This window comes from Schistocerca nitens, chromosome 3 (genome assembly GCF_023898315.1).
Source record: "Schistocerca nitens isolate TAMUIC-IGC-003100 chromosome 3, iqSchNite1.1, whole genome shotgun sequence".
NCBI lineage: Eukaryota > Metazoa > Arthropoda > Insecta > Orthoptera > Acrididae > Schistocerca > Schistocerca nitens.
In genome coordinates, this window is record NC_064616.1 from 874,656,757 (window position 1) to 874,677,201 (window position 20,445).

Here is a 20,445-nt window from a genome sequence, read left to right on the forward strand (position 1 = left end):
CAAAGAAGTGATTATTACTATATTTTTGCTTGAACGTCATCAGTTCGTTCATTGAAAATTCCTATGCTATACTGATGTGTTATGATACATTTACGTAAACTTCATAAGAAGAAGTTAATGTATGAGCCTGAAACAAAAGACATATACTGGAGGAAAGGGCAGTTTGAACATAATATTTTGCATCTGATGACTCAAAAAGGGTGTTGTGCACTACGAATCCCTCCCTAGGGCTGTGCCTATCGCAGCTGGTATTTGTTACCAACAACCAACACATCTTTTGGTCGCAGTGTAATAAAAACAAGCTTCAAAACAGCAGTGCGTGTTACTACTATAAGATAACGCACTCCGCTGATTTCTCGAACAAAACTAGCCATGAATTTGTTTTAAAAGTCATCCCTCATGCACCTATTTGATCTTATACCCTCAAATGTTTTTCACCCTCGCCCCTTATCGAAAAATCGTCAAGTATATAACTGTCTGAAGGAAAACGCACTCCAAACCTGGATTGATGACGTCTTTAACAAAGAACATGTATAATTCTACAGACGTGGAATTTGTAAACTACCTGAACACTGTCAGATTGCCGCGCGGAGTGACCGCGCGGTTTGAGGCGTCATGTTGCGGGCTACGCGGCCCTTCCCGCCGGAGTTTCGAGTCCTCCCTCGGGCATTCGTGTGTGTGTTGTTCTTAGCAGTTTAAGTAGTGTGTAAGTCTAGGGACCGATGACCTAAGCAGTTTCGTCCCTTAGGAATTCACACAAACACACACACACACACACACACTTTGTGAAACTGCTTTAGATCATATGAGAGGATAGTCTGTTGATGATTAATTTCTGTCTGATGTAAAATAATGGAAAACACTGTTAGATTATGCGCTGTACGAACGCAAATGAAATCTTGCTTACCACGAAAATCATACACCGAAGGTCTTTGGTTATAAAACGTAAGCTATTTCTAACACACACAGCCCTAGTTGGGCATGAATTAGCAAGGAATTACTCACACTGGACTTCAAAACGGCCTACGTTTCCTAGCTGTCCCGTGTTATTCTCAAGTAGTGTAGAAATGAACCAGTTCGTAAATAAAATAAATAAGATTTCCTTGTTGATTTTAGAACTGACTGCCTGCAGCTCTGTCACAAAACTGATATAAATGTGGCCTCCAGCGAGAATTGAACCACAAGCCAAAATACCTTTTTCTTTGCAGCCAACCACATTACCTCACAACCAACAAAGAGCTACAATGCTAGTGTCTCCCTCATTGGCCCAGTTGTGACTACGACAGCTAAAGCGCAACGTAAAAGACGAGATTAGTTACAATTTCCACATGGAAGGAATTTCTTGGACTCAAAAACATACATTAATAACCTTATTTCACACCTTATGTGCAAATCACTCAGGTTATTCAATGACAGTGATACCAATAGATGCCAACGGCCGTGCCGCAATGGTAACACCGGTTCCCGTCAGATCACCGAAGTTAAGCGCTGTCGGGCTGGGCTAGCACTTGGATGGGTGACCATCCACTCTGCCGAGCGCTGTTGGCAAGCACTCAGGAAAACTGAGGAGCTACTTGATTGAGAAGTAGCGGCTCCGGTCTCGGAAACTGACATACGGTCGGGAGAGTGGTGTGCTGACCACATGCCCCTCCATATCCGCATCCAGTGAGACCTATGGTCTGAGAATGACACGGCGGCCGGTCGGTGACGTTGGGCCTTCATGGCTTGTTCGGGAGGAGTTTAGTTTAGTTTTAGATACAAATAGATAAAGTTAATTTAGCTTGATAATCCTGTGCCATCCAGGAAGTAACTCTTTCTTCACAGAATTGCTAAATATATACGGCGTTGTTAGTAAGATTTAATTACACTACTAGCAGGAAGAATATCAGCCAATGTGCTCCTTGAGTCTACTGCAAAGTGGCTATAGATTCCATCTTAAAGACGAGGCTGCCGAGGGTCAGAATACCAAAAGCATATATCACAGAGCCTTATTCGCAGTTCTGTGGCCGGCCGGAGTGGCCGAGCGGTTCTAAGCGCTTCAGTCTGGAACCACGCGACCGTTATGGTCGAAGGTTCGAATCCTGCCACGGGCATGGATGTGTGTGATGTCCTTAGGTTAGTTAGGTTTAAGTAGTTCTGAGTTCTAGGGGACTGATGACCTTCGCTTTTAAGTCCCATAGTGCTCGGAGCCATTTTTGAGCAGTTCTGTAACTAGGTTCAGAGACTAGAGCGTAGTTACTAATAAGACTCAGATGCAGCGACTGCAAACTAAACATCATACATCAAGAACTGTCCCAGGTATTTGTATTTTTCTGTCTTAAGCATACTGAAAACTAAAAAGCATACCACCAAATATTATTCACATTTCTGGAGCATCTGCGATGTTTACAAGGTCAGCGTTATGAGTAGGCAACATATCTTTTTTTATAGTTATAAAATCAGAAAATATTTTTTTAAGATCGCTATCATTGGCACTATCTGCAAAAGAGAGCAATGAAGAGACAACAACACAGTATTGATTGCAAAATGTGAACATCCACAGGAAGACTTCGTAACCTATGGATAACAAAGTTCCTATCAAGAAAGGCTACTGTGTTGGAAACCACACGCAATGATAGAAAATGTGAGCTCAAAAAGCTGTTGAAAATTAAACCAGCCATAGCTAGTGGGGCATCAAGAACGTGAACATTCTCTAATTGCTCTGATAGAGGCAAAGGTAGAAGGAAGCTGGTTACCCACAATGTAAATGGCCAGAGACATTGTAATTTACTTGCAAAATAACCTTCTTCGAGTCGAAAACGTAATTTTCCAACTTGCTGTCACTTATTACACACGGATTGTTCAGAATATTTCATCAAAGTTACACGTAAACGTCCAGCGAAAGTAGGAGGCTAATTCAGCCCCAGTCCTGGAAGTCCGTCGATTGTCAGTCAGTCACCAAACTTTTCTGGATGGCATTTATATGTAACAGTTTTTGAGACAATACTAGTGATTTGCGAACATTTGTCTTGATACCTATATAATAACATTTTAACGACATCCTTTCCTTTGTCAATGTTTCGCGATGCACTTTATTCATGTCAAATACATGTGAATCTCTCCCCCATGAACCATGGACCTTGCCGTTCGTGGGAAGGTTTGCATGCCTCAGCAATACAGATAGCTGTAGCGTAGGTGCAACCACAACGCTGGGGTATCTGCTGAGAGGTCAGACAAACGTGTGGTACCTGAAGAGAGGCAGCAGCCTTTTCAGTAGTTACAGAGGCAACATTCTGGATGATTGAGTGATCTGGCCTTGTAACATCAACCAAAACGGCCTTGCTGTGCTGGTACTGTGAACGGGTGAAAGCAAGGGAGAAACTACAGCCGTAATTTTTCCCGAGGGCATGCAGCTCTACTGTATGGTTAAATGATGATGGCATCCTCTTGGGTAAAATATTCCGGATGTATAATAGTCCCCCATTCGGATCTCCGAGCTGAGGCTCATCAGGAGGACGTCGTTATCAGGAAAAGCAAAACTGGCGTTCTACGGATCGGAGCTTGGAATGTCAGATCCCTTAAACGGTCAGGTAGGTTAGAAAATTTAAAAAAGGGAAATGGGTAGATTAAAGTCAGATATAGTGGGAATTAGTGAAGTTGCTGGCAGGAGGAACAAGACTTCTGGTCAAGTGAGTAGAGGCTTATAAATACAAAATCAGATAGGGGTAACGCAGGAGTAGATTTAATAATGAATAAAAAACTAGGAACGCGAATAATCTACTATGAACAGCATAGTAGGCAAGATAGACACGAAGCCCACACCCACTAGAGTAGTACAAGTTTATATGCCAGCTAGCTCCACAGATGAGGAGGAGACTGAGGAAATGTATGATGAGATAAAAGAAATTGTTCATGTTAAGGGAGACGAAAATTTAATAGTCATGGGGAACAGGAATTCGATAATAGGAAAAGGAAGAGAAGGAAAAGTGGTAGGTGAATATGGACTGGGGGAAAGGAATGACAGAGGAGACCGATGGTAGAATTCTGTACAGAACATAATTTAATCATAGCTAACACTTGGTTTAAGAATCATGAGAGAAGGTTGTGTACGTGAAAGAGACCTGGAGACACCGGAACGTTTCAGATTGATTATATAATGCTTACGCAGAGATTTCGGAACCAGGTTTTAAATTGTAAAGCATTTCCATGAGCAGATGTGGACTCTGATCACAATTGACTGGTTATGGCCTGCAGATTAAAACTGAAGAAACTGAAAAAATGCAGGATTTTACGGAGATGGGACTTGTATAGACTGAAAGAACCAGAGGTTGTAGAGCCTTTTAGAGGGAGCATTAGGGAGCGATTGACATGAACAGGGGAACTGAATACAGTAGAAAATGAATGGGTAGCTCTGGGAGATGAAATAACGAAGGCAGCAGAGAATCAAGTAGGTAAAAAGACGAGGACTAGTAGAAATCCTTGGGTAACACAAGAGATATTTAACTTAATCGATGACAGGAGAAAATATAAAAATGAAATAAATGAAGCAGACGTAAAGGTACATAAACGTCTAAAAAATGAGATCGACAAGAAGTGCAAAATGGCTATACAGGAATGGTTAGAGGACAAATGTAAAGATGTAGACATATATATCACTAGGAAAATTAAAGAGACCTTTGAAGAAAAGAGGATTACCTGTATTAATATCAAGAGTTCAGACGGAAAACCAGTCCTAAGCGAAAAAGGGAAAGCAGAAAGGTGGAAGGAGTAATTTTTTGGTAGTTTGTGGTAAGATCTTATTGGACCAAACCGCTGAGGTCATCGGTCCCTAGGCTTACACACTACTTAATGTAACTTAAACTAACTTACGCTAAGGACAACACACACACACACACCAAAGCCCGAGGGAGGAATCGAAGCTCCGGCGAGGGAGAAGACGCGCGAACTGTGGCAACGCGCCCCAAACCGCGTGGCCACCCCGTGCAGCTGGAAGGAGTACGTAGGGGATCTATACAAGGGAGATGTACTTGAGGGCAGTATTATGGAAATGGAAGAGGACGTAGATGAGGAAGAGAAGGGAGATATGATACTGAGTGAAGAATTTGACAAATCACTGAAAGACTAAAGTCGAAACAGGGCCCCGGGAGTAGTCAACATTCCGTTAGAGCTACTGATAGCCTTGGGAGAGCCAGCCATGACAAAACTCTTCCATCTGGTGAGCAAAATGTTTGAGACAGGCGAAATAACTTCAGAGTTCAAGAAGAATATAATAATTCCAATTCCAAGCAGGTGCTGACAGATGTGAAAATTACCGAACTGTCAGTTTAATAAGTCACGGTTACAAAATACTAACAAAACTCCTTTACAGAAGAATGGATAAACTGGTAGTAGCTGACTTCGGGGAAGATCGGTTTGGATTCAGGAGAAATGTAGAAACACTCGTGGCAATACTGGCCCTACGCCTCCTCATAGAAGATAGGTTAAGGAAAGGCAAACATACGTTTCTAGCATTTGTAGACTTAGAGAAAGCTTTTGCCAATGATGACTGGAATGCTCTCTTTCAAATTCTAAAGGTGGCAGGGCTAAAGTACAGCGAGCAAACGGCTATTTACAATTTGTACAGAAACCAGAGTCAAGGCGCATGAAAGTGAAGCAGTGGTTGGGAAGAGAGTGAGACAGGGTTGTAGCCTCTCCCCGATGTTATTCAATCTGTGTATTGGGGAAGCAGTAAAGGAAACAAAAGAAAAAATTTGGAGTGGGAGAAGAAACAAAAACTTTGAGGTTTGCTGATGACACTGCAATTATGTCAGAGACAGCAAAGGACTTGGAAGCGCAGTTGAACGGAATGGACAGTGTCTAGAAAATACGATATAATATGAACATCAACAAAAGCAAAACGAAGATAATGGAAAAAATGGTTTAAATGGCTCTGAGCACTATGGGACTTGACATCTGAGGTCATCAGTCCCCTAGAACCTAGAACTACTTAAACCTAACTAACCTAAGGACATCACACACATCCATGCCCGAGGCAGGATTCGAATCTGCGACGATAGCGGTCGCACGGTTCCACACTGTAGCGCCTAGAAGATAATGGAATGTAGTCGAATTAAATCAAGTGATGCTGAAGGAATTAGATTAGGAAACGATACACTGACAGCAGTAGAGGAGTTTTGTTATTTGGGAAGCAAATTAACTGATGATGGGCGAAGTAGGGTGGATATAAAATGTAGACTGGCAATGGCAAGAAAAGCGTTTCTGATGAACAGTAATTTATTAACATCGAATATAGATTTAAGCCCTAGGGAGTCTTTATGAAAGTATTTGTATGAAGTGTAGCCTTGTATGGAAGTTAAACATGGACATTACACAGTTTAGAAAAGAAGAGAATAGAAGCCTTTGAAATGTGGTGCTACAGAAGAATGCTCAAGATTAAAAGGGGGAGATCACGTAACTAATGTGGAGCACTGAATAGAATTGGGGAGAAGAGAAATCTGTGGACCACATGACTGGAAGCAGGGATCGGTTGGTAGGACACGTTCTGAGGCAGCAACGGATCACCAACTTAGTACTTGAGAGAAGCGTGGGGGGTAAAAACTGTAGAGGGAGGCCAACACATGAATACAGTAATCAGATTCAGAAGATTGTAGGTTGCAGTAGTTACTCGGAGATGAAGAGGCTTGCACGGGATAGAGTAGCGTGGAGAGCTGCATCAAACCAGTCTTTGGACTGAAGACGACAAGAACAACATGTGAATCAGAGTGTAGTACCTATTTACTGAAATAACTAATCGACAGTATGTTTCAGAGCAGTGGAAGCAGGAACGGTTCTCAACTAACTGTAGTATACAAAACATGTGTAGTGTCTGACATTTCAGTTGCATAGCAGACGGTAATATTTGTCAAGGAATTATCTGCAGAACTAACGCTATTAACACAAAATGAACTCTGTGCCTGCTTGGTGCTAATGAGACAGGTGCTTCGTATATTAGGTTGAGCAAATTAACGGGTGATTCCCTTCAAATGTTAATAGTTTTTGGTTACGTTCTCTACTTGTTCTTGAGGGAAACGTAAGGCGGTGGAGCAGAGCAGGTGTCCCTAGTCGCACATGAGTGAACGTGTATGCTTGCTCGCGGAGCAGGATGAAGTAAGTGGAATTTAATCAGAGTTGTTGCTCATAAGAAGCGCCAACGCCCCACGGTATCTTTACTTAGATAGTCAGCGCTAGAGTAAGTGCGTCACCACTGACGTCATTCAGACCAGGTGGAATGGTTCAAATGGCTCTGAGCACTATGGGACTTAACAGCTATGGTCATCAGTCCCCTATAACTTAGAACTACTTAAACCTAACTAACCTAAGGACATCACACAACACCCAGCCATCACGAGGCAGAGAAAATCCCTGACCCCGCCGGGAGACCAGGTGGACAGCTTAACACCACTACATTCACTGAGCACCCATACCATTCTGATCATACAGTAGTTACTATCATCGACTCGCAACAATTACAATATGAGTGCTACTGATGCTTTGCCTAGAAAAGTGAAACGTGCCTTATGAATGAGAATTTCTGTTTGCTGTACGTCTAAGCCCGAGACCCAAAATAACAACAAGATGTTAACGAAACGGAATGAAGAGTAGCACTAAAAAGCACTCCGTCATCAGGCCACAAGTGGCCCATCGGGGCCATCCGACCGCCGTATCACCCTCAGATGAGGACGCGGATAGGAGGGGCGTGTGGTCAGCACACCGCTCTCCCGGTCGTTACGATGGTTTTCTTTGACCGGTACCGCCACTATTCGGTCGAGTAGCTCCTCAATTAGCATCACGAGGCTGAGTACACCCAGAAAAATGGCAACAGCACATGGCGGCCCGAATGGTGACCCATCCAAGTGCCGGCCACGCCCGACAGCGCTTAACTTCGGTGATCTGACGAGAACCGGTGTATCCACTGCGGCAAGGCTGTTGCCGAATGAGGGGTAGAGTATTTATTTTCTCGAGTTCCTGTAGTCTGATCTTAACTACTTCCTGATACTTGCGCACTAACGGGTCATTTCGACTATCAAAATATTCAAATGGGCATTATCGTAGCTTAAGTATTTCAACACTTGATAACCGTAAGTATTACGTCATTTTGGGTTGAATATGATTCTGAACGCGACTTTTACTTGACTTTCAGTCCATCTCCTGAAGACTTACGAAATGAGTTCTGAACTGTTGTGACAGTTGTGTTGCCTTTCGTCTGAATTTGAGATGAATTGTGTCATCTGGCAGGCAGTGTTGAATGCAGATAAGTGCGAAGATCTTTACTGCTGTAAGGGGTACTCTTCTTTGATGCATCTTCCCCCTACCGTAATCAGTAAAATAACATAAGGCGCATTGTGCTGTAAGACACGATGTGCACACATTCTTAAAATCATACTACGGAACAGTAGTAATGCATTAAAGGAAACAGCTAGACGGACGAAAGAATGGATACGTCCCTGGTTTTTGCTATATTTTTGATTGGGACTGCGATAAGAATTTGGAAATTCGTGGTAAGTTCTTATGGGACCAAAAATCTTAGGTCATCGGTCCCTAAGCTTACACACTATTTAATATAACTTACACTAAAGACAACACACACACCCATGCCCGAGGAGGACCCGAACCTCCGACGACGGAAGCCTCGCGAACCGTGACAAGACGCCTAAGACCCCGCGGCTACCCCGCGCGGCACTGCGATAAGAATATCATGTCATACCGTGCTTCAGAACCCTTAAATTTTTATTTTCCGACTTTGTACTAAAACAGGTGCCACGAGATGAGAGTAGGCTACGAATTATATGCTTCTGAGAAAAATTATTTACTCATGTGTGCCTACTACAACCAAGTGCAGAAAAGTTTCCTAGTTATTTTTTGTGTGATACGGAAGTGTTGATATCATCCCATCATGCAATTTCGTGTGTTGAAAAGCGAGTGGGCAGTTTATCACTGGTTAATATTCTGATGACTAATGACGTGGTATTGGCTCCACTTGCTCCATCGAATCTGGTAATAGAGCTTCAAGTCGGCTACTCGAAGAATATGCAGATACTGATATCTGCACACTGCATTCAGTACCAAGACGATGCTTTCTTTTTATATCGTAGCATCCGCTGCAGTGTCGCCCAGTCACCCATCATAACCAAATAGGGCACTGGTTATTGCTGCACTCGTCGCGAGTGACGATCTCAAGAGCGCACTGTCTATGCTAAATACACTCCTGGAAATGGAAAAAAGAACACATTGACACCGGTGTGTCAGACCCACCATACTTGCTCCGGACACTGCGAGAGGGCTGTACAAGCAATGATCACACGCACGGCACAGCGGACACACCAGGAACCGCGGTGTTGGCCGTCGAATGGCGCTAGCTGCGCAGCATTTGTGCACCGCCGCCGTCAGTGTCAGCCAGTTTGCCGTGGCATACGGAGCTCCATCGCAGTCTTTAACACTGGTAGCATGCCGCGACAGCGTGGACGTGAACCGTATGTGCAGTTGACGGACTTTGAGCGAGGGCGTATAGTGGGCATGCGGGAGGCCGGGTGGACGTACCGCCGAATTGCTCAACACGTGGGGCGTGAGGTCTCCACAGTACATCGATGTTGTCGCCAGTGGTCGGCGGAAGGTGCACGTGCCCGTCGACCTGGGACCGGACCGCAGCGACGCACGGATGCACGCCAAGACCGTAGGATCCTACGCAGTGCCGTAGGGGACCGCACCGCCACTTCCCAGCAAATTAGGGACACTGTTGCTCCTGGGGTATCGGCGAGGACCATTCGCAACCGTCTCCATGAAGCTGGGCTACGGTCCCGCACACCGTTAGGCCGTCTTCCGCTCACGCCCCAACATCGTGCAGCCCGCCTCCAGTGGTGTCGCGACAGGCGTGAATGGAGGGACGAATGGAGACGTGTCGTCTTCAGCGATGAGAGTCGCTTCTGCCTTGGTGCCAATGATGGTCGTATGCGTGTTTGGCGCCGTGCAGGTGAGCGCCACAATCAGGACTGCATACGACCGAGGCACACAGGGCCAACACCCGGCATCATGGTGTGGGGAGCGATCTCCTACACTGGCCGTACACCACTGGTGATCGTCGAGGGGACACTGAATAGTGCACGGTACATCCAAACCGTCATCGAACCCATCGTTCTACCATTCCTAGACCGGCAAGGGAACTTGCTGTTCCAACAGGACAATGCACGTCCGCATGTATCTCGTGCCACCCAACGTGCTCTAGAAAGTGTACGTCAACTACCCTGGCCAGCAAGATCTCCGGATCTGTCCCCCATTGAGCATGTTTGGGACTGGATGAAGCGTCGTCTCACGCGGTCTGCACGTCCAGCACGAACGCTGGTCCAACTGAGGCGCCAGGTGGAAATGGCATGGCAAGCCGTTCCACAGGACTACATCCAGCATCTCTACGATCGTCTCCATGGGAGAATAGCAGCCTGCATTGCTGCGAAAGGTGGATATACACTGTACTAGTGCCGACATTGTGCATGCTCTGTTGCCTGTGTCTATGTGCCTGTGGTTCTGTCAGTGTGATCATGTGATGTATCTGACCCCAGGAATGTGTCAATAAAGTTTCCCCTTCCTGGGACAATGAATTCACGGTGTTCTTATTTCAATTTCCAGGAGTGTATATCTTAGACGTAATATGTTCTCCAGGAATTTAGCTAACGAAACACGCAGGACCCAGGCTGAGTAAAAATGAATTTTGTAATTTGCAATTGTATAGGGTGATTCAAAAAGAATACCACAACTTTAGGAATTTTTAAATTCCTAAACTCTGCAACGACAAAAGGCAGAGCTAAGCACTATCTGTCGGCGAATTAAGGGAGCTATAAAGTTTCATTTAGTTGTACATTTGTTCGCCTGAGGCGCTGTTGACTAGGCGTCAGCGTCAGTTGATGCTAAGATGGCGACCGCTCAACAGAAAGCTTTTTGTGTTATTGAGTACGGCAGAAGTGAATCGACGACAGTTGTTCAGCGTGCATTTCGAACGAAGTATGGTGTTGAACCTCCTGATAGGTGGTGTATTAAACGTTGGTATAAACAGTTTACAGATAATGGGTGTTTGTGCAAAGGGAAAAGTTCTGGACGGCCGAGAACGAGTGATGAAAATGTAGCACGCATCCAGCAAGCAGTAACTGGACTACAGTATCTGGAGATGTTAGAGAATTGGCTGTTCCCTCAGCTCGAACAAGAAGCACAACAATTCATATTTCAGCAGGATGGAGCGCCACCACATTGGCACTTATCTGTCCGTAACTACCTGAACGTCAACTACCCGAGGCGATGGATCGGCCGCCAGGCAGCCCGTGACAGAGCACTTCATCACTGGCCTCCAAGAAGCCCTGATCTTACCCCCTGCGATTTTTTCTTATGGGGGTATATTAAGGATATGGTGTTTCGGCCACCTCTCCCAGCCGCCATTGATGATTTGAAACGAGAAATAACAGCAGCTATCCAAACTGTTACGCCTGATATGCTACAGAGAGTGTGGAACGAGTTGGAGTATCGGGTTGATATTGCTCGAGTGTCTGGAGGGGGCCATATTCAACATCTCTGAACTTGTTTTTGAGTGAAAAAAAACCTTTTTAAATACTCTTTGTAATGATGTATAACAGAAGGTTATAAAAAATGGCTCTGAGCACTATGGGACTTAACATCTGTGGTCATCAGTCCCCTAGAACTTAGAGCTACTTAAACCTAACTAACCTAAGGACATCACACACATCCATGCCCGAGGCAGGACTCGAACCTGCGACCGTAGCAGTCGCGCGGTTCCGGACTGTGCGCCTAGAACCGCTAGACCACCGCGGCCGGCAACAGAAGGTTATATTATGTTTCTTTCATTAAATACACATTTTTAAAGTTGTGGTATTCTTTTTGAATCACCCTGTATTAAAATACTTCACAGTGATACTGAATGCAGTTTTTCTTGTTGCATATCTTTTAAATCTTCATGGTATTTATTCATACAGTGCGCAAACGTGAACAAACACACACACACACACACACACACACACGCGCGCGCGCGCGCGCGCGCGCACACACACACACACACATGCGCGCAGTCGCGCAGTCGCGCAGTCAGAGTGTCTAGTGTGAGAGATGACTACTATCTGTTCGCCAACATATGCACCAACCCATTCCTTACTTGCCATCAATTGGGTGGGTTTCTCAGCGTCCTGGCAGATCAAGAACGGTGAGAAGGAAACTGAAAGATGACGGACATTTATTCCGGTCAGCTGCTTACAGCAACGCTTGACTATCAGATGATCGACTGTATTGCTTTTGCGAAGAGTATACTTTTAATAACCAACCCATCCGCCATCATTACGTAGCAGTTCTCGAAAGTGCCGTGGCATTGATTCCTCTAAGTGCGTAATACCTTATCTCCCATCTCGCGTTTTCTTTATTCGTCCGAATGTTACTTGCGTTTGTGGGTCCACATAGCAATTACATCGATACCTACGCCCACATACTCTCTATCGGGTTGAAGTTCGGTGATCGTGGAACGCATGTCATTAGCTTTACTCTGTCTTCACCCTGAAACCAATCCTAAACAGTTCTGCTTTGATGGGTGGGATCGCGGACCTGTAAATCATTATCCAATTATTTCATCTATTTGTAATTAAAAACTTATTTGTAATTGACACACTGAGTTAGTATTTTCTGTAGTATTTAAACTTCAGGTCCTGTCATAGCTGAGAGATCTAGATCAAAAAGTTTGATTAGAAACGCGGTTTACGGAGTCCATCATACAATGAGAGGCGTAGCCTGCTGAACGCCACATTAAGACCAATCAGCTACATCAGATACGAAAGATGTGGTATCGAACTGAGATGTATAAAACATAAGACAATGTTAACTACTGTAATGCCACACTGCTGTGCAAACAACTTCCCTCAATGGTGTTACAAGCAGCAACTGTACTAGAAAATATGAGGAACAATACGTAGTAGTAGTTGGGAATTCAGAAAAGAAACAAGACAACGCAGGTGCTATCTATGCATTTTGAAATAGGAAATCCGAAGTAACTTCTAAATATCCCGAATATTAAATTGATGTCAGTGAGAAAAAAGGCTAAACTGGTCAATATAGATATGAAAGTATTGGGTACTAAAATTAATCAATCCAATTATCTACGAAGTAGTCCTATGGTTAAAACACATGCTTAACACAGTTTAACAAAAAAAATGGTTCAAATGGCTCTGAGCACTATGGGACTTAACATCTGTGGTCATCAGTCCCCTAGAACTTAGAACCACTTAAACCTGACTAACCTAAGGACATCACACACATCCATGTCCGAGGCAGGATTCGAACCTGCGACCGTAGCAGTCGCGCTGTTCCGGACTGAGCGCCTAGAACCGCTAGACCACCGCGGCCGGCTCACAGTTTAACAAAATGGTTCAAATGGCTCTGAGCACTATGGGACTTAACTTCTGAGGTCATCAGTCCCCTAGAACTTAGAACTACTTAAACCTAACTAACCTAAGGACATCACACACATCCATGCCCGAGGCAGGATTCAAACCTGCGACCGTAGCGGTCGCGCGGTTCCAGACTGTAGCGCCTAGAGCCGCTCGGCCACCCCGACCGGCACAGTTTAACAGAAGAATAGTAATGACAAAACAAGCATTTATGATTTAGACATTCCAACAATTTAACATATCAGAGAAAATACATAGCTCAAATGCAATATCTACTGAATGCGATTTACGTCTCTATGAACCTTGAGGAATCAAACAGAGAAGAGGCTGGAAGCAAGAGTAATTTACATGCAAAGGACAAAGAACAGAACAAGCTAGACGAAAACAAATATCTGAATGCACTACAAGGAACAAAGAAGACAAATGGATAAAATAAAAAAAGGAAGGCGCAGACTCATTCGATACACCTTTAGCCATGTCACCCTCCTCGTCAATGTACACTGATGTTCAGAAAAAAAACAGAACACCTAGAACGACTAGAGATAGGACGTTCATATTCACAGGACATGTACATTAGAATGTTTTGCAGAAATGATTAGCATTTGAACCATGTCGGCTTGCGGGTTCAAGGACGACATCGATATCGCGGCGCAATACCACCTAAAATGTGCTTGCGACTCTCGTTGTCGCTACAGACTGAAGGTAAGGGATCAGTGTGACTTGAGCAGATGCGCAGGATGTCTCATAGATGTATGACCGAACCGTACCATCCAATCAATGTGTTTGAAAGAGGGCACATTATTGGCATGATAGACTCTGATGCATCCATCCGGGAAATTGTTGCTCATGTGGGATGGGGTGTTTCGTCAGTGCAACAATTGTGTGCAGAATGGTCCACGGAAGGCCACAGAACACGACGAGATGGGTCAGGTCGCACCACTCAGACCACCCCCCGAAAAGATCGACACCTCATCCGAATGACACTGCAGGACTGATCTGCGTCCTCCTCGGCTCTATCAGAGGTGACAGTTCGTCACCGTTTATTAAGGCATGGGTTACGTGTGCGTCCTCCGCTTCTCCGCCTACCTTTGACGAATGTGCATAAACACACTAGACGGCAATAGTCTACGTAACAACATTACTGCGGACAGGAACGGCATCAGATAGTGTTTTCGGACGCATTTTGGTTCGCCACAGACAGGGGGAGTGGCATCACAATGACTGCATTTGCAGAAGTCATACAGCGCCAACTCCAGGCCTTATGGCGTGTGGTGCTGTTGGGTACAACAACAAATCACAGTTGGTGTGCGTCTAGGGCACTGCGACTAGTGTGACATACGTAAATGACATCCTGCTATCAGTAGCCATATCCTTCCCGCACAACACGCCAGACGCCATTTTTCAGCAAAACATTGCATTACCACATGTTGCTGCATGAACACATGCCTTCTTGGTGTCATAGGATTGCAGCCTTTTGCCCTGCCCCAGCAGACCACCAGACTTGTCGCCAATAGAAAAGTGTGGTATATGGTGAAACGACAGGTGTAGTGTAACCACCACAGGTGGAGTCAGGTGAATGGAGCATTGATGGCTATACCACAGGACGCCATTCGTGCCTTATATGCGTCGATGCCATCATGCATGGAACAATTTACCCAGGCCTATGGCAGATCCTGTACCTACAAGGCAGCAGGACATATGCTGAACCGAGGTGTCTCAAATGATAATCATTTCTGCAGAACATACTAATGTACATGCCCTGGGAATATGAATGTCCTATCTCTAGTCGTTCAAGGTGTTCCTTTTTTTCTGAACACGAGTGTTGTAGCGGCACCACCGTTTAGGACAGGGAAAGTTAGTTTTGTGCTATATTCTGAGCACAAGTTACAGCCAGGTGAGGGCCGGATTGCAGTGAGTTACACATACCAGCAGTTGCGAAGGCAAATAGTGGCCACAGGGTCGTACAACTGCCGGAGAAGGCACGCACAGCATTTTGCATGGCGCAAGTCACGGGCAGAAGGGGGCCATTGGCCAACCTAAGTGTTTGCATCTGTGACGCGATCAGCACGCGTGGCAAAACAAAGGCGCACAGCCGAGTACAAATAGGTGCCGTTTTCTAACGAGATACATTCAAGTGTGGCAGCTCTCCTGGACTGCGGTCCATGTCACACCACTAGCTTCACACAGCAGCAAATGGAGCGCCAGCATTCCAGTCCATGGCGGGTCGTTGGTTCGACCCCCTGAGGCCGACAAGGGATCTGTAGCTTTAGCCAGCCAGCCAGCGCCGGGCCACTCCACGGCTCGCTACCGCGGGCAGTTGTCCTGGCTTCCAACACACACCGGAGGCATTCTGAGACGAGGGCTGCAGATTCGGACGCCAAATCGCAGGCGCTCATTGTCACCGCGTTCGTAGCCATGCCGGCGAGAAGAAGGACGCAGCTGGCAGCCGGCAGCTCACACCGAGCAGCGCTGAGTCGGCAGGGACGCAGACCGCTGAGCCAAGTCCCGGCATCCTAACAACGCCGCAACTCTGCTGGCATACACGGCTGGCTCGACACAGCATTGCATTACGCGGGCTGCTGGGGTGCTTCCTCAGCACTGCGGGGCCCTGTGACGCAGACCAAGAGGATTGAGGGCACTGTAGCTAAAAAACAAATAAATCATTTGGAAAGTTATCGCCGAGTTTTAATACGGCACCTCCTGGCATCACCCACTACAGTGTATTTAGGAGCAACGTATGAGGCTAGAAGCTATAATGGTGATATCTCAAGTCTTTCCCAAAAGGATAGGGGAGGTGAAGGGAGAAGCAGAGGTGTGAGACGTTCTCTGGAGGTGTCTGCAGTCCCTGCACGTCAAGGTGAGCTCACATGCGAAAATTTTCCAACAAGATAACACCTCCAATCTACAACAGTGTACTTACATAACTAGGACATGTAGTTGCTGGACAGGGTAATACTTGCACCTTCCAATCCAACAGTTCAGGACAGACTGAGTGTTTCCCACCATGGATAGAACAAACTACTTTCAGGTCACCATGACCAGAATAAAATGCAACAACAATATCGGGGACATCAAGTGACTATCAAACTACAAATTAGGATGGTTGCTTCGACAGCTTGTAGCCTTTAGGAAATGAATGGCTGAATATTTGAAAATTATCAAAAAAACTTTTATGCTGTTCCCTGTTCATATATGCAGGAAATAGATGTCCCCTTGAAGATCCAGTAGCTCAACACTTAGCTTCATTATGTATTCTACAACATTAACAAAAGTCTCTCCCCTGAGAATGCCCTCAATTTTCCAGAGGTGCCATGCCTAACAAGTCCAGATGTGACACAAAACAGCCACAGGAGAACTTCCAATTCTCTCCCTTTCCAGGAAGTAATTAGAATTGAAATGCTCTCTCCATGGCCGGTACATCTAGTAATGTCAAAACTGCCTATTAAGAAAACAGCTCACAAATTCATTTATGCCAGACTGAGATTCATTGGAAGAATCCTAAGGAAATGCAATCCGAAAACAAAGGAAGTAGGTTACAGTACGCTTGTTTGCCCACTGCTTGAATACTGCTCAGCAGTGTGGGATCCGTACCAGATAGGGTTGATAGAAGAGATAGAGAAGATCCAACGGAGAGCAGCGCGCTTCGTTACAGGATCATTTAGTAATCGCGAAAGCGTTACGGAGATGATAGATATACTCCAGTGGAAGACTCTGCAGGAGAGACACTCAGTAGCTCGGTTTGGGCTTTTGTTGAAGTTTCGAGAACATACCTTCACCGAGGAATCAAGCAGTATACTGCTCCCTTCTACGTATATCTCGCGAAGAGACCACGAGGATAAAATCAGAGAGATTAGAGCCCACACAGAGGCATACCGACAATCTTTCTTTCCACGAACAATACGAGACTGGAATAGAAGGGAGAACCGATAGAGGTACTCAAGGTACCATCCGCCACACACCGTCAGGTGGCTTGCGGAGTATGGATGTAGATGTAGATGTAGATATTTGACAAATGCAAGATGAAACAGCTGTAACTATAAAACAAGGGAAACAGATTTTATAACAAGTGTACCGCTCTAAAGCCAGTTTTATTGAAAACATTTGAATTTATGTCTGTTCTATACCACTTTGTTTGTGTAGGTTGCATACATTCAGGGGCAAATCTGTTGTTATGCTAATCGATCTATAATCCCCTGGGAAATAATGACTCTCTGGGGATAATCCGTCCTTCTGAGAAACCCTCCCACCCCTCTGTGAAATCCTCAATCCCACCCCCCTTTCCTTCGATGATACAAGCACACTTGTGATATCAAATTAATTGACTTATTAATTAAATTGATCAATTAAATACCCCTTTCCCCTCTGGGAAATCCTCCAGCCCCCAGCTGCTCTCCCGCTTTCCGTCCCCTCCCTCGCCTGCAAATTTGTAGGGAAAGACTCCGTCTGGGCTGTACAGGAAGGATCTCATAATACGAAATTCAAATCAGTGTCAGATACATAGCAGGGAATTTATAAAACTCAATTCGCAGGGGTTGGATCTCTCCTGTATTTGGCAGGAGAAGCTCATCATTCTCTACCGTTTAATTGATTTTGGAAGATGCAGTTCTTGTAAAATACATCGAAAAGAAGTAATTAAATACGTAAATAGATCGCTTTTTTCCGATAGCGCATGGAATACCGTCACAAAATCGACGTCAATAGGAACTTACCACACATAATTCCACTGTTAAAAATCTTCCGATCGTGTCATTGCACCAACCGCAAGGCAGACGTGCTGGGCGCCAGCCGGGACATTGCGACTTCGCTCTCACACGCGGGTCGCTTCTCCGTGACTGCACTAAGCGCTACCATCACGAGCCTGGGCAGATTGGAGGTCCGCACGTCCGTCAACCCCCTCAAGTGGCTGCTTCCTGTCGAACAAAGCGTATTTGATACCTATGAAATCACCACCGCTCTCTCTCATGTACCTACTTCCTGTTTGTGAGTGAACCAATGTGTGCAAACACACAGAGACCAACATATTCCGCCACGCTCCCCACACCTCATGCAGACCTGGCACTCGTAGCTGCTATATCCCTTTGTTCTCACACTTCTGGCGATATGGAAACCTGTAGCAGATGGAAAACAGTCATTCCAGAAGAACTATGTAGAGTCTGTTGTGTGCCACTAGAAACCACACTAACACCTCCCTTGTCCTGAACAAAGCAGCGGATACCTGGGAAACCCCCCGCCCTTCCGAAAATGCTGGACAGTGGATGTCTTGGAAATAGGCCCCCAACTCTATCAAATTGATTGACTCATTAATTAACTCAGTACCCTCTTTGTGGACAGCTTTTCCTTGCATCCTATTGGTCGATTCTAGTACTGGTATATGTGGTATGGAATTCCAAGATTCGATCCCCTAACTGTCTGGTTCCAAAACCCTACTCTTCCCCACCGGTCGTGGTGGCCGAGCGGTTCTAGGCGCTACAGTCTGGATCCGCGCGAACGCTACGGTCGCAGGTTCGAATCCTGCCTCGGGCATGGATGTGTGTGATGTCCTTAGGTGCCGCGCGGGATTAGCCGAGCGGTCTAAGGTGCTGCAGTCATGGACTGTGTGGCTGGTCCCAGCGGAGGTTCGAGTCCTCCCTCGGGCATGGGTGTGTGTGTTTATCCTTAGGAAAATTTAGGTTAAGTAGTGTGTAAGCTTAGGGACTGATGACCTTAGCAGTTAAGTCCCATAAGATTTCACACACATTTGAACATTTTGTCCTTAGGTTAGTTAGGTTTAAGTAGTTCTAAGTTCTAGGGGACTGATGACCTCAGAAGTCCCATAGTGCTCAGAGCCATTTGAACCATTTGAACATACTCTTCCCCCTTTCTGCGTCCTGGTGGCAGATACTAGCATAGGTAGGCTACTTGGCAGGAAGTCCATTGTTTTGGAGGTAGCTGAGAATTTAAAATTTCAGTTCAGTTGCGATATGTCCTTAAACAGGGCTCTGACTGGAGTGTGCACACAATACCACTATTGAAAACAAATTGATCAGTCAGGAATTTGACGTTGCTATTGGTTTTTAAGTCACTACATAATCCCTAAGTTGGTTCTCTCAGCTACACCAGGGCGAAGAATGAGTAGGAGGAAGAGTAGGAGGAGGAGGAGGAGGAAGGATCTACCACATCATAGGATAATAACAACTATGGATGTCACTCCCACATTTATGCAGCAAGACAGGTTCCACTGATCTGTATTGAGAAGCAGTAAACACCAAACACTTAAACTACGTTTCATTCCGTAGTGCTAGTTGTCACGGTTAGATGTCGGAGATCGCTGGAACACTCGTACATCCCGTGCGCTCATGTCCCAATGCCCACACGCAGCAGCCCAGGCCAGACGTCGCGTAGCGCTAGTTCCGCCGTGGACGCGCGTCTCAGTGGATCGCACCAGGTCTGCAGCCGCACCTGGCCCACTGGAGAGGACCGACCGGGCGTGGAGGGTGATAGGAGTTCGGATGTTTTCAGTATGTCCAGTCCCAACATTTGTCGGTGATCGATATTGAATCTTCTCAAATATCCACGTAAAAACTGGAGACTACTCGCAAACCACACGATAGCTCTGAGCACTATGGGACTTAACATCTGAGGTCATCAGTCCCCTAGAACTTAGAACTACTTAAACCTAACTAACCTAAGGACATCACACACACCCATGCCCGAGGCAGGATTCGAACCTGCGACCGTAGCGGTCGCGCGGTTCCGGACTGAAGCGCCTAGAACCGCATGGCCACACCGGCCGGCTTTATCAGTGTAATTACAATTAAATATTACTGTTTTAGTGCCAACATGGTGAGATTCGGCAATGAGAGAAGTATTGGAAATACGTCCTCCTGACGACTGTGGCTCTGAAAACACGTAAATGTATATTGCCACATAAATCTATATTCTTCTTATGACGACATAATCTGCCACGTAAAATCTTTCATCCCCCTTAAGGTTGTCGATGCATTGAAATTGCAGTTTTCCACCT

The 20,445-nt window shown here is 45.5% G+C and overlaps 2 pseudogenes; one reads left to right on the forward strand and one right to left on the reverse strand.

Annotated features, from left to right (window-relative positions):
* Positions 1–1,430: 1,430 nt before the first annotated feature.
* On the forward strand, positions 1,431–1,548 carry LOC126250269 (5S ribosomal RNA; annotated as a pseudogene).
* Positions 1,549–7,831: 6,283 nt separating this feature from the next.
* On the reverse strand, positions 7,832–7,949 carry LOC126250029 (5S ribosomal RNA; annotated as a pseudogene).
* Between the last annotated feature and the right edge of the window lie 12,496 nt (positions 7,950–20,445).